Here is a 12,266-nt window from a genome sequence, read left to right as displayed (position 1 = left end):
CCCAGAAGCTGTGGCTGCCCCATCCCTGGCAGTGTTGAAGGTTGGATGGGGCTTGGAGCCCCCTGGGCTGGGGGAGGTGTCCCTGACCATGGCAGGGGGTGGCACTGGATGGACTTTAAGGTCCCTCCCAACCCATTCTGTGATCTCAAACTTAGTGGTAGCTGTATAACCACCAACCTTCCACATTAACTGAGGCTTTTGTGCTCCTTGCAGGCATCAGCAGTGACAGGAGCACATGAAGAAAAGGTGTGAAGGGAAGGGGTCCTTGCAGCCACCCCCAGCTCATCTTGGTGATGATATCTTGGCATGAGATACCACTGACCTGTTTGACTCCCAGACCCATTTTTTACTCCAGGACCAGCAGTACCCCAGGCTTAGGAACAGCAGAAGGGTGAGTACAACCCCAGCCAGACACCAGCAGGGTTTTCATGGCTGTACTATTAATGATGCTTTTCCATATTAATTCAGAACATTATTATGATGGAAACTGGAGTAAAACCCATTTGTTATGTTTTGATTAGAGACCGTTAAGACTGTAATTAGACTGACAGTAAATCCAGAGCTCTGCAGAGGAGGTGTTCCCATTTTACCCCTAATGACATTTTGGGTAGAACAGGCAGGTGAAACAGAGCCAAAGGGCAACAGGGCAGAGGTGGCTCCTGGCTCCCTGTCACCAGGAACAACCACCTGAGCAGGGACAGAATCACCAGGGGACCTTGTTATGGCTTTCAAATGGAGATCTCTGGCCAGAACTGATGTCTGAACATGCTGGAGAATGATGCCTGGGGACAGCTCAGGGTGGCCTCCCAGTGAGCAGGTCATGGTGTCTGCTCCTTGCACAAATCATTATTGGTCAGTGCCTCAATTAATGGACATCCCAGGAGAACTTGGAGCTGTACAATTAACCAGAAGTCAGAGATGGCTGAAGCTGTCATGGCCAAACTTGTAGGACACACCTCCTTTTATATTCCCAGAAAGAGAGAGCAGCCAAAACCTCAAAATACACCTAATGCCTTTCCTGGGAAGTGCTGAGAGAAGTTGTGCTTTGGGTGGGCATCTCCTTATTTCACCTGATCACTTTCTGCTTAGCAAGTGCCACCTTTGCCAAGAGGAGGGACTGGACCCTTGTCCATAGGAGACTCAACACCACACATGTGCTTTGGTCAATGCTCCTTTCCCTGGAGCATTCCCAGAAAAGCTGAGGGAGTGTTTGTAGGGGGTACAGTGATGGAGAAGCAACCATCCATGCATCTGGTAATTCCTCCAGTCCCACCCCAGACCAGCATCCCATTCACTTTGTTTCTCTGAAAACCTATTTAAGGAAGCAGCTCTTAAGATGTGGAGGAACAGCAACGTGACTTTCATATCACTTTGAGAGGAAAGGACTTGAGTGCACTTTGAGTTTATCTTGAGAAACCAGTCCTGCAGCTGCGAGCTGGAGAACTCGCTTTGCTGCTGGTTCCAAGTGATAAGGCCCAAACCCAGCCTGATAGTTGTGTCTTGCTTACCCAAGTGACAAGACAACTCTTTGTGTCCAAATACTTCTCTGAAAGCAACACACCTTAGTTAAAGCCTTGCAAGGGACTTCTTCAGATTTTAGTGCTCTCCTTGATCCAACGAGGAGAGGAGCTGCTGCTCGGCAGGGGCTGTGCTGAGGTGAAGAGCATCCTGTGAACACAAAGCCTGACTGCAATCCTACCCTCACTTGGCTTGGTTTGATCTGTTAAAAGCTGGTGCCTGCTCAGCACATGCCTTGTTCTTGCTGGCAAAACCAAGCATGGAAAGGCTCAGCACATCAGTCCTAGTGTGAAAACAGCTGAACCATCTCCAGGTGGCCAAGAGGTCCTGGCCCCAGACAGCTTGTCCCACAAGGACTCTGATCCAAGAGGAAAGCCCTGGAGAAAAGCAACCTTTGGGTCACCCTACCAATCCTCCAGCTGTGACCTCCCAGAAGAGTTGGTCTGCTCCCTCTTTCACTTGTTTTCTAAGGAGAAATCCAGCCCATATGGGACGGGTGTGTTTGGGGCACTAAATCCACCTTCTTGGTGTGTCTGTGTGCCCTTCAAATCAAATCCCACCCTGGGCATTTTCACAGTGGTGCAGACACCCAGCTCTCCTGGAGTTCCCTGCAGTTGGATCCCCTAAATTTAAATTGCAGCCCACCTGCAAAGGGAGGGTGACTGGGACTCTACATCTCCTCCAGATGGTGAGACTAAACGTTAGGTCAGTGCTCTCCAGGGGAAGCAAAATGGGACTAAAAGCTCCACTCAAAACAAATAGAAAAAAACGGAAAAAATAATAAAAAAAAAAAGGAATAACAGGGAGCTCTGGTTGAGTTTGCAGTTCCAGGTGATTTAAGTAATTGGAAAATCATAGTTGTGAAACGAGTCTTTGCAGAGCATCATAATCAACCACGCAGCTCAGCGGGGCCTAAGTGCAGCAGAGTGGCTCTAAAGACACCTTGAGGAATGGGCTTTTCTGGGGGAGACGTGTGTCATTTGGAGATGGCATCTTTAAGGCCAGCAGCTCCTTCAGAAAAAGAAGCAGCAGCCTTGAGGAGCATCAGGGTGCAGTGACTCATGTAATACTCATCAGAGCCTTCAGCCAGCTGGCTGACAGGCAGGCCAAGGTCTCGCTGCTCTGAGAATGCAGACTGGAAATAACCTGGAACTTCTTCACACTGCCAAGAGAACTCCAAGCGTGGGGAAGGACATCACCCTCCAGCCCGGGAGACCCCATTTCAGAAAGCTCTGTGCTCTTGGAGGAGGGGGATGTCTGCCCAGGCAGCTGAAGCCAAAGTCCTGTGTGCACATCCCACCCAAGTGACACCTCCAGAAGGGCTCTGCCTTCCCCAGTGATGTATTCAGCTCACGCCTGCTCCCCCCTCCACGTTATTAAGTTTGATTCAGTGCTTTGAATTCTGCTCTGGGCAATCCATAATCTCCAACCAAATAATCATAAAGGCCCTGCTGGCCTTAAAACATATGTCTCTGACAAGAGCAATAAACCTATTTATTACTATTGTGACCACTGAAGAACAGCCCGTGCCACAGGAGCACCACGGAGCCCGGGTCCCCTTGGAAAGCCATGCCCAGCATTAACTAAATGGAGGAGAACAAAATGTTGCCCCTAAGATAAGGTATGGGGGCATGTAAATGTGAGAGTTACCACCCAAAAAAACCCAGAAGACAAAGTGAGATGAAGAGAGAAGGCAAAGCTAGCATAAAAAAATAACTCAATAAACAAGGCTCAAGTCTGTACAGTCCCAAACAGCAGGAAACCCAGGGACACATCCCAGGTCAGAAAGCCCCAGGAAAGGGAAATATTTCAGCTACTCCAGGTTTTGCCCAAATGCCCCAGTGTAATGTGGACCAGGGCACCTATTTGGGAGCTTCAGGAGTAGCAAGTGTTTGTTATCTGTAGTGCTCACTCGAGCACAGAGCCTCCTGCCCCAGAGGTTCTGAAGCAATAAATTCATTGACGGAATAATGATAACATGTTTGCAGTAGAAAATTGCCTATATTCAGGGGCTGTCATGCTATAACTTGGCAACAATAGCAGGCAGGCTCAGAAATGGGAGGAGAAACAGATTTGGAGAGATTTCTTTTTCTTTTTTTCCCAGCTTTTAAAGAGAATTAAACAAAATGGAAATCGCTGGCAAGATATGCACTAAAATAGAATTGAAAAAAAAAAAAAAAAAAAAAAAAAAAAAGAGGCTCCACTGGGATATCTTTACATATTTAAGAACACAAATGTCTACAGGACCAAACAAGCTTTATGGCCTCAGCTTCTCTCCACTGATATATAAAAAAATCAAGCGACTTGCAGGAAGAGAGTTAATTCACCATTGCATATGCAGAGAGAATAGCTATAATAAAAACAAATGGGCTCCTTGGCCAGTATTTATTTTTCAAATGTTCCCACTAAAATCCAGGGTACAATAGCAGCAGAAGTGCAAGAGGACATTTCAGACTTTTATGGGTAAAAAAAAGTGAATCATAAGAGTAGAGGAATTGAGGGAGGCATTCTCCTATGGAAAAAAAAAAGGGAGCAAGATGAAGAAAGCTTGTCTGGTGCTACAGATTATAACAGCAGTTTTAGGAGCTTTCCCCCTTCCGGATTATTTTTGGAGCTTGTTCTGTGTCTGTGTCTGGAATAGGCTCTTGTGGATCCTCTCAGAGCAGGGGGATATTAGTTGCCTGGGAATACTGAAATCTTTTTCCCTCCCTCCACAGGGAAGGTGAGCACACCAACCCACAGAAATGTTCTGAGCCCTAAAATCAGGGGTTGTTCTGTACTGAAAAAATAACATCTATATTTATTTATTATATCATTATTTATCATCTGTTTATTCTTTATTTAGCCAATATTTATTGGCTAGGAATTCTTTTCTATACGTACATGATTTCATTCCCTGATTTCCTTCCAGACAAAAAAAAAAAAAAGACCATTCTGCCCCAAATCCTTCTTATTAATTTATCAAGGGTAACAATATGGATCTTCAAGCAGGTCTAATGTGCTTCAGGCCCCACCTGTTGCCAGCAGGGCAGAGGGAGACAGGATTTCAGAGGCAGAGATGAGGAGCCTCTGGCAGCAGCAGGAATGAAGCAGAGAGGGGAGGTACAGCCACACTTCCAGCAGTGTATTTGGGCTTTTAAGAGCAACTCCTCAGCATCAAAGCTGTCCTACTTCCAGCCTCTTATCATATTTGCCACAGCACAACTCAGGGAAGGAGGGCTTCAGCACAAATCACACGCCACAGGAAGACTCACTAATAAATAAATTACATCCCACTTCTAGAAACAATTTCCCATGATCAATAATGAATAATAATCATAATTAAAAAAAAAAAAAAAAAAGTCAGGTCCAAAGAAGTGTTGTGACAGCACGACATGGAAGTGAGTGGCAGCAAGGATTTTGCTGCAGTAGCAAAATCAGTGCCTGATAAAAACAATTTCCCCAGCACTCAGGCACTGCAGAAGAAGGGGAGAAAACTCACCCCCCCCAGCAAGGGCCCTGCAGCACAGGGTTTGGACAGAAAGCTGTCTGCTGGGCTCAGACTTGCTAAACCATGCAGCCAAAACATTGCAGGAGCTCCTGGGTGCAAAGATGGGAGGAAAGTTGTCCTGGTTTCAGCTGGGACAGAGCCAGTTTTCTGCTGAGGAGCTCCAAGAGTGCTCGTGTTTTGGATTCAGTATGAGATTTGATATGGGAAGAATGTTGCTAACATTCTGATGGGTTCAGCTGATGCTGAGACATCAGGGACTTGCCAACTTCCCATGGTTTGTTGGTGCACAAAAATCATGAAGGTTGAAAAAGACCTCTCAGATCATCAAGTCCAACCACCAACACCACTACCAAGAAGTTGGGAAGCAGCACAGGCAGAGCAATGGATCCAAACTGGCCAGTGGATTATTCCAGAATGTTGCTATATATATGTGTGTGTATAGGTGAGGGCTGGCTGGGATGCTCTTAACTCTTCTGGGACTGCAGATTCATGAGTTCTCCCCTCCAGGACCACTGGCCTGGGCTGGGTGGCAGTCAGCAGGTGATGAACGTTTTCACTGGGCATCACCTGTGTATTCTATTATTATGATTTTATTCCAATTATTAAATTGTTTTTATCTCAACCCACAGGTCTCTCTACCTTTGTGATCCTGAGCAAGCTGCTGTGTGGGATTCAACTGCCTGCCAGGTTCATCCCCATCAGGACTGACCTGCTGCACTGAGGACAAGGTGGCTTCATCCTGGCACAGAAGCTGCTGAGATAAGGACCATGTCCATGTCCATGCAAGCAGGAGCCTCAGCTGACCAAGGATTGGCAAAATGTGGGGCTACAGATCACCAGGTGCAACTTTTGGGGGTGAAACCAGAGATTCCTGTGCCTCACTGGAGGTTTCACAGCAGAGGTTCCCTGGTGGGGATCAACTGCTTCTTCTCTAGAAAAACCCCTTTGATTTCATCCATAGAATCATGGAATGGGTTGGGTTGGAGGGGACCTTAAGGATCATCAAGATCCAAGCCCTCTGCATGGGCAGGGATCATCAAGATCCAACCCCAGCTTGACCAGGCTGCACAAGGCTTCATCCAACCTGGATGCAGATTTCCTGAGGATGATTTTGGCTGAGACAGAACCAAACCTCATTTGGAGCAGGAGGAAGAGGGAGCTCAGCAGCTGAACCAGCCACATAGATGAGCTGAGACCTTGCTGTCCTCCTGCTCATCTCTCAGCACCCTCACACTGCCAAGGCTCAAGTAGCTGCAGGATTCATGAGGATATTATGGGCTGTCAAGAGTGCCACGGCCAGCTCTAGACCAGACATCTTCACAGATCAAAAGAAGATCACAGAAGCAAACCTTTTTAATTATTTTTTTTGGTGACCACAGTTTACAGTTTCACAGACTCAGCCAGCAGCAGGAGAATAAAGAGCAAACCCACCCAGATGAGTATTTGCTTCAAAGCCACCTGAGAGCCCCTTCCACGTGGCAGCACTTGGGCACCAACCATCTGCAAAAACCCCCAACTTTCTAAGAAAGCCAACAGCAAAGAAAAAGAATATAATTGGAAACTGTCTCAAGAATAGTTGACTTGGTGCCAACCCCCTCTCCCCCCAACAAAGTCCCACAACTAAAAAAGGCACTGTGCTGCTTTAGCAGAATTCATTCCTCCAGCCCAGCTGGCTCAGCCCTCCTGGCGGTCTCTGGAGAAGGGCACATGCCCATCAACATCACCCCTGAGCTAACTTTGGCTCGCAGCCTTCAAGATAAAGTGAGTGCTGATCCAAATCTAGAAATTCCACTGCCTGGAGCTGATGCAAGCTTCACTTTCCCACTCCCCAGTGGTGAGTCAGAGCAGCCCCGAGCTGGGGATGGAGATGGAAGAGAGAGGAAGGGATGATGAACAGGCAGCAACCAGCTGCTCCTCTCCCCAAACATGCTTTGCAAGACCCTCTCTGTAGTTTCTTGGGGAGAAACACCCACAACACCAGCTGAATGACCCCGACTCCCTCCAAGGCCACCACACCCACAGGTTGGGGCTGTCACCCACCACCCCAAGCTCCCCTCTGGTGGTCCATCCCATCTGCAGGACAGGCAGCACCCAAAGCCACACCACCACCTCATCCCACCCAACTCCAAGCACCCTACACCAGGCTTCCTGCAGGCAGGAGATGGTAAGAAGTTGGCACTTGTGACCTGAGGGGTTGGGTGTGTGTGCAGTGTTTCTTGGTATATCTAAAATACATCACTCAAGGAGATTTATTTGGTGTGCTGTGCTCAGGCTAAATATAACCCTGGGGTTTTGGGGATCAGGAAGCATCACTATTTCTTCCTCTTGATGTGTAATTTGGGGGTTGAGTTTGGTTTTTACCTTCTGAAGCACCAGTGAGCAGCCACAGGTGAAGGTGGATGGGGCATGATGGGGAGATGCTCCTTGCTCCCCTGCCTAGAATTAACTTGATCACCAGGCTTGGGCCCAAGAAGTTTGCCCTAAATCAAAGATTTTACACTTTCCACCTTTTTCTGTAAGATGGCATCACACTAGCAAAGGCTGCCTGGGTGGTTTCCCTTGGCAAATGCCCTAATGCTGACACCATTCAGCCTCTTCTGCTTCACACATCATTTCTTGTAGTATTTGGAATTTCAGACTTAGAGCTAAGTAGATGAAAGTCTGTCAGAGGATTAGCTGTGGCTTTTGAACCTCTGGATTTCCTTTCTATTGCAGCATTGCCCAGCCCCCCCCCTGACCCCATGCTCTCCTCTGCAGCCCCCACAGGTTCCAGAGAGGTACCTGAGAACATCCCTCCCATGGTTATCCTCACTGATTCCCAATCCTTCACCAAAAAGCCTGCTGAGTGGCCCTGACAGACTATGATAATAATGTTACAGTCTCAATTAATTAGTAGCTATATCTTTTACCAGCTCTCCTGCTATTTTATGGAGGAGCAGCGTTGGGTAAAGTCACTTTAGCAATTTGGTTCTGTTCTTTGTTTTGGCCCACTGTTCCCTTCTCCCCATCCTCCAAAGTTTGCTCAGTATTTCATATTCTCACAGTGCAGATTATGAAGCCCCAAGTTCCCCAGGAGTTGCTCCAAAACCACTTGGAAGCCCATTGCACAGCATCTCTAATTTAAATGCAGTTGACTCAATAATACAATTTAATAACCAGCACTGCAGATAGTTACAGTTTAGAATGAAAAATATCTCATTAGCTCTGTAAACTTCCAATATGCTGTTCTTTTTTTTGTTCTTTTTTTTTTCCCCCTTTTAATTATCAAGCAGAAATATTTTTGGAGCTTATTTGACTTTTCAGTAACACTCCCATCAATTTTATCATGCCCACTCAGTTGTGGGCCTTATACCAGCATTAGATTCCATTTAATTCCTAATATCAGATTTCTTTGAGTCCTAACACATTTTTATTTCCTCCTTTTGTTCTTTACTTCCCTAACCACACGCTTTCAAATAATATAATAGCTCAGCTTAAAAGGTAAAACCCAGATAATTGGTATTATATTAATTATTCTCCCTTCCCTCCTTTTCTGCCTGCCCGTGCATTTCTGGCTGTGCTAACAGCCTCTGCCCATTTCCTCCACTTAAAGGAACATCTGTGGGTCTCACATCCAACAAGATTCCCACATCCATCCATCCATCCATCCATCCATCCATCCATCCATCCATCCATCCCTCCCTCCCTCCCTCACACTCCTTCCCTGCCAACACCCTGGGGCCACCCAGCTGCCAACCTGATCCACATCAGCAGGGACACCAGGAGAGGGGACCACCTGGGCACTGACCCAAACTCCCCCTGCAAGTTCTTGTTCCAGGGGTTGGGGTTCTTGTGTTCCCCCAACACCCAAACCAGTGGGGTTTGATGTGTTTATCCCACACAGCAGAACCTTGGCTCTTGGGTACCTCATGGGATGTGACCAAAAAACCCTCTCCATGAACGAGTCAATTCCTCTTGGTTTGCCTCCACCACCTCTTTTCTCAGTACTTCAGTTGTGGGACATAGGTCTGGAGCACCTCCCCACCCTGGTCCCTCTCCTCTCAGCCCCAGCTCGTGCCCATTCTAAAAATGAGGAGCAGCTCTTGCATCCCCTGGAGCAACGTGGGGGCTGAGTCAGGATTCAGCTGCTTCCCATGCCCCACTTCACCCTCCCACTGGTGTTACCCTGGCTCATCCCTCCCAGCCGTGGCCCCAAGAGTGGCTGCAGCTCACCAGGAGAGGACACCCTGTGACAGGCTGTCTGCTGGGACCTGAGGGAAGGCAAGGTCAGCTTTTAAAGGCTGTGTCATAGCTGAGGACACTCAAGGTGTCACCCTCACCATCCTGGCATTTAGGCTCTACCTGCAGCCACCTGGCTCAGCTCAGCATCTGCTGGTCCTGGTGTGGGCAGGTTGCCCCAACCCACCACATCTTTCTGCCCCTCTGGCAGTCCCAGTGCCCAGAGGGGAGTGAGGACTCATCTGCAGGGAAGGCAGGGGCTGGAGAAGCCAGGTCAGAGTGGCTTTGCCCAGAGAAGCTGTGCCAGCAGGCTTCAGCAAAGCAAGAGCATCTTCAAGGAGGCCTGAGGGCTTCTTTGCATCCATCCCAGCAGGCTGGAAGCCCTGATGTCACTAAAGTTATCTTTATTTCAGAGAGCTGCTTCATGGTGCTCTCTGTCCTGCCCAGCTCCATCACCCTCCCATGCCCAAATCCTGCAGTGAGTTGCTCAGTGCAGGAGCTGTGATGGGGATGGAGGGAGGAGCAGGGATGCTTGGGGGGGTGATGAGCTGGGAGAGCCTTGCTGGATGCTCAGGTAGACCCAAGAGCTGCCCTGCCCCCTCTCCTTGCTGCCTCCCTCCTCCCCATCCCTCTGCCCCCTCCCTTCCCTGCCCTCCGGTTCTATGGCTATAATCAAATCATAACTTTTATTAAATTTGAGATTACTTTTTAATGGAATCAATTTCTGGCGCCGTGCTTTCCCCCTCCTGCCCCGGGGCTCAGCACTTCTCTGCTTTTACTCTGGTTTAATATCTGAGCTGCTGCCCTCACACCCGATGCTGTGGGTCCCACCTCACCCACGGGGTCCATCCTTCCCTTTGCCCAGGGTGACCCCAGCAGGCATCCTGTGAGGAGCATGGCAGGGCTGGTCCCACCTTGGGAGGGCACTGGCACCTCTGGCTTCAAAGAATTTGCTCCCAGAAGGAAGGGAGCCCTCCCCTTTCCTCTTGGCTTTGTCATTGGCTTGGAAACCTCTGGAGCTTGGATGGGCTGCAGGCACCTGCCAGGGGCTTTTGTCTTCCTTGTCATCCCCTGCTGGAAGGCAGAAACCCAACCCAGGCTGCTCCCAGAGTGAGGATGCCAGCTCCAGGACAGCCCCGTGGGCTCTCCAAGCCCACCACACAGATGCCACCCAGCATGGCAATTCAAGCCCAGCCCTCATGGGTTTTCTCTTTCCAAATAACCTTCTTGCCCCAAAACGGCTTTGTCTTGGCAGTTTTCTGTAACTTCCCACTTGTCTTCCCCTCCTCCCTTTCTTATGCTTTCCCCTTTCTTCCTGGAGCACCTACAGGTTGTGTCACATCCTCAGATGCCAGAGGCCCATCCTGCTTCAGCTTGTCACCACACAGTGACAACAAGCAAATGAGCAATGACACTTTTCATTTGGCCCTACTCCTGCTGATGTTCAGGGAAAGGATTTGAAGATCCCAACTTGCAATCTCACATCTGAGTGTTCTGTGTCTCACAGGTTTTTCTTGGTTAGAAACTGTATTTTCTGAAGCCTTCTTTCAGGAACAACAGCTCAGGCTGCCTCTCCTGGTTGCTTCCTGACCTGGTTCTGGTCCAGGTGTCTTTCTCACAAGAGAGAAGCATCTTTCTCTATGGCTGAGCTATAGAATCCCAGAATTCCAGACTGCTTTGTGTTGGGAGGGACCTTCAAGACCATCCCATCCCCCCTGCCATGGTCAGGGACCCCTCCCCCAGCCCAGGGGGCTCCAAGCCCCATCCAACCTTCAACACTGCCAGGGATGGGGCAGCCACAGCTTCTGGGGGCAACCTGGGCAACCAGGGGCTCAGCACCCAAGAAGCAACACCCAGAAGCAGGTACTCTGCAATTACCAAGTGTCTGGGAGCATCCACAGCATTTAACTATTTCCCCAACAGTCTCAAATTCCTCTTTTTCTTCCCAATTTGAAAGAGATTTTATATTTCTTCTTTGTGCTCTTCCCAAGATGGGAATCCAGGAGCTCTTTCTACCAACTAAAAAAATATCTCATGCTGTGACAACAAGATGAGAAGCTTGAAGTTTGTAGTTGCTCAAGTTACTTTCTTCTTCCTTTCTCTTTCTTTCAAAGCCTTGGTTTTTCTTTTTTTCAGCCAAGTCCATCCTGCATGTGTCTCTGCCTGGGAACACAAGGATGTTATTCTTTGCTCTGCGTTTGAAATGCTCTTCCATGGTCATTTAGGAAAGCATAAAAATAGATTCAGTCCTGAAGCAGGAGATACATGGCCCCCCCAAAAAAGCTGTATATATTTATGAACAGATATTTGTGTGTGTCTCTCTCTGTGTAGTCTTTTAAGGACTACGTTCCCTTTTTTGGGGAGGCACACGGGGTTTGTTCTTGCAGAGGGTGAAGTGTTTTTCCCAGCCTCACACAAATCACCAGGACTGAGGGGACTGCAGTTCTGCTGTAAATCCGCCTGTAATTAATAAATCATCTAAAGAGAAGAGAGGAACAGGTCCACTTTGAGGTCCATCAGGAGACTTCTAAGTATAGAATTGTTTAAAAAAAATGGAAAGATAGGGAAAAAAAAAGTCCACTTTGGTGTCCGCTCTCAGCTCCTGTATTTCTGTTGCTAGAATTTCAGTGACTCATAGAATAATTTGGGTTGGAGGGGACCTCTCAAGGTCACCCAGTGCCACCCCCTGCAGTCACAGGGACACCCTCACCAGCTCAGGGTGCTCAGAGCATCCTCAAGCCTCACCTTGAGCATCTCCAGGGATGCGGCCTCAACCACCCCCCTGGGCACCCTGTGCCATGGTTCCACTGCCCTCAGGGTAAAGGAGTTTTTCCTAATATCCAATATAAATCTAATTTCTAAGGAAGCTCAGGTTTTGGAAAGATGAACCTTGATTTAACAGGGAGGAGCAGGAGCTGGGTACAGCTTGGGGATGGACACGTTCCCTTTCCCAAGCAAGGGATGGGTTTGGTGGGATCCCCGTGGCTTTCTCCATCCTCAGGTTGCAGTAAGTAACAAACTCTCATTCTGTTACAGTCCT

General features: G+C 48.4%; 1 long non-coding RNA gene across 2 annotated transcripts in view; it reads left to right on the top strand.

Moving 5' to 3' along the window:
• LOC139803050 (uncharacterized) overlaps nucleotides 1-12,266 on the top strand; it is a 64,159-nt gene that overhangs the window by 26,382 nt on the left and 25,511 nt on the right. For both annotated transcript variants that reach the window (XR_011728858.1, XR_011728859.1), the window contains exons 5-6: nucleotides 214-391; nucleotides 5,638-7,172. This is a non-coding gene — a long non-coding RNA (uncharacterized lncRNA). The remainder of the gene's footprint in view (nucleotides 1-213; nucleotides 392-5,637; nucleotides 7,173-12,266) is intronic.

Source organism: Heliangelus exortis, chromosome 15, assembly GCF_036169615.1.
Source record: "Heliangelus exortis chromosome 15, bHelExo1.hap1, whole genome shotgun sequence".
In the NCBI taxonomy this organism is placed as follows: Eukaryota; Metazoa; Chordata; class Aves; order Apodiformes; family Trochilidae; genus Heliangelus; species Heliangelus exortis.
This window is presented reverse-complemented; position numbering and strand designations above follow the sequence as displayed.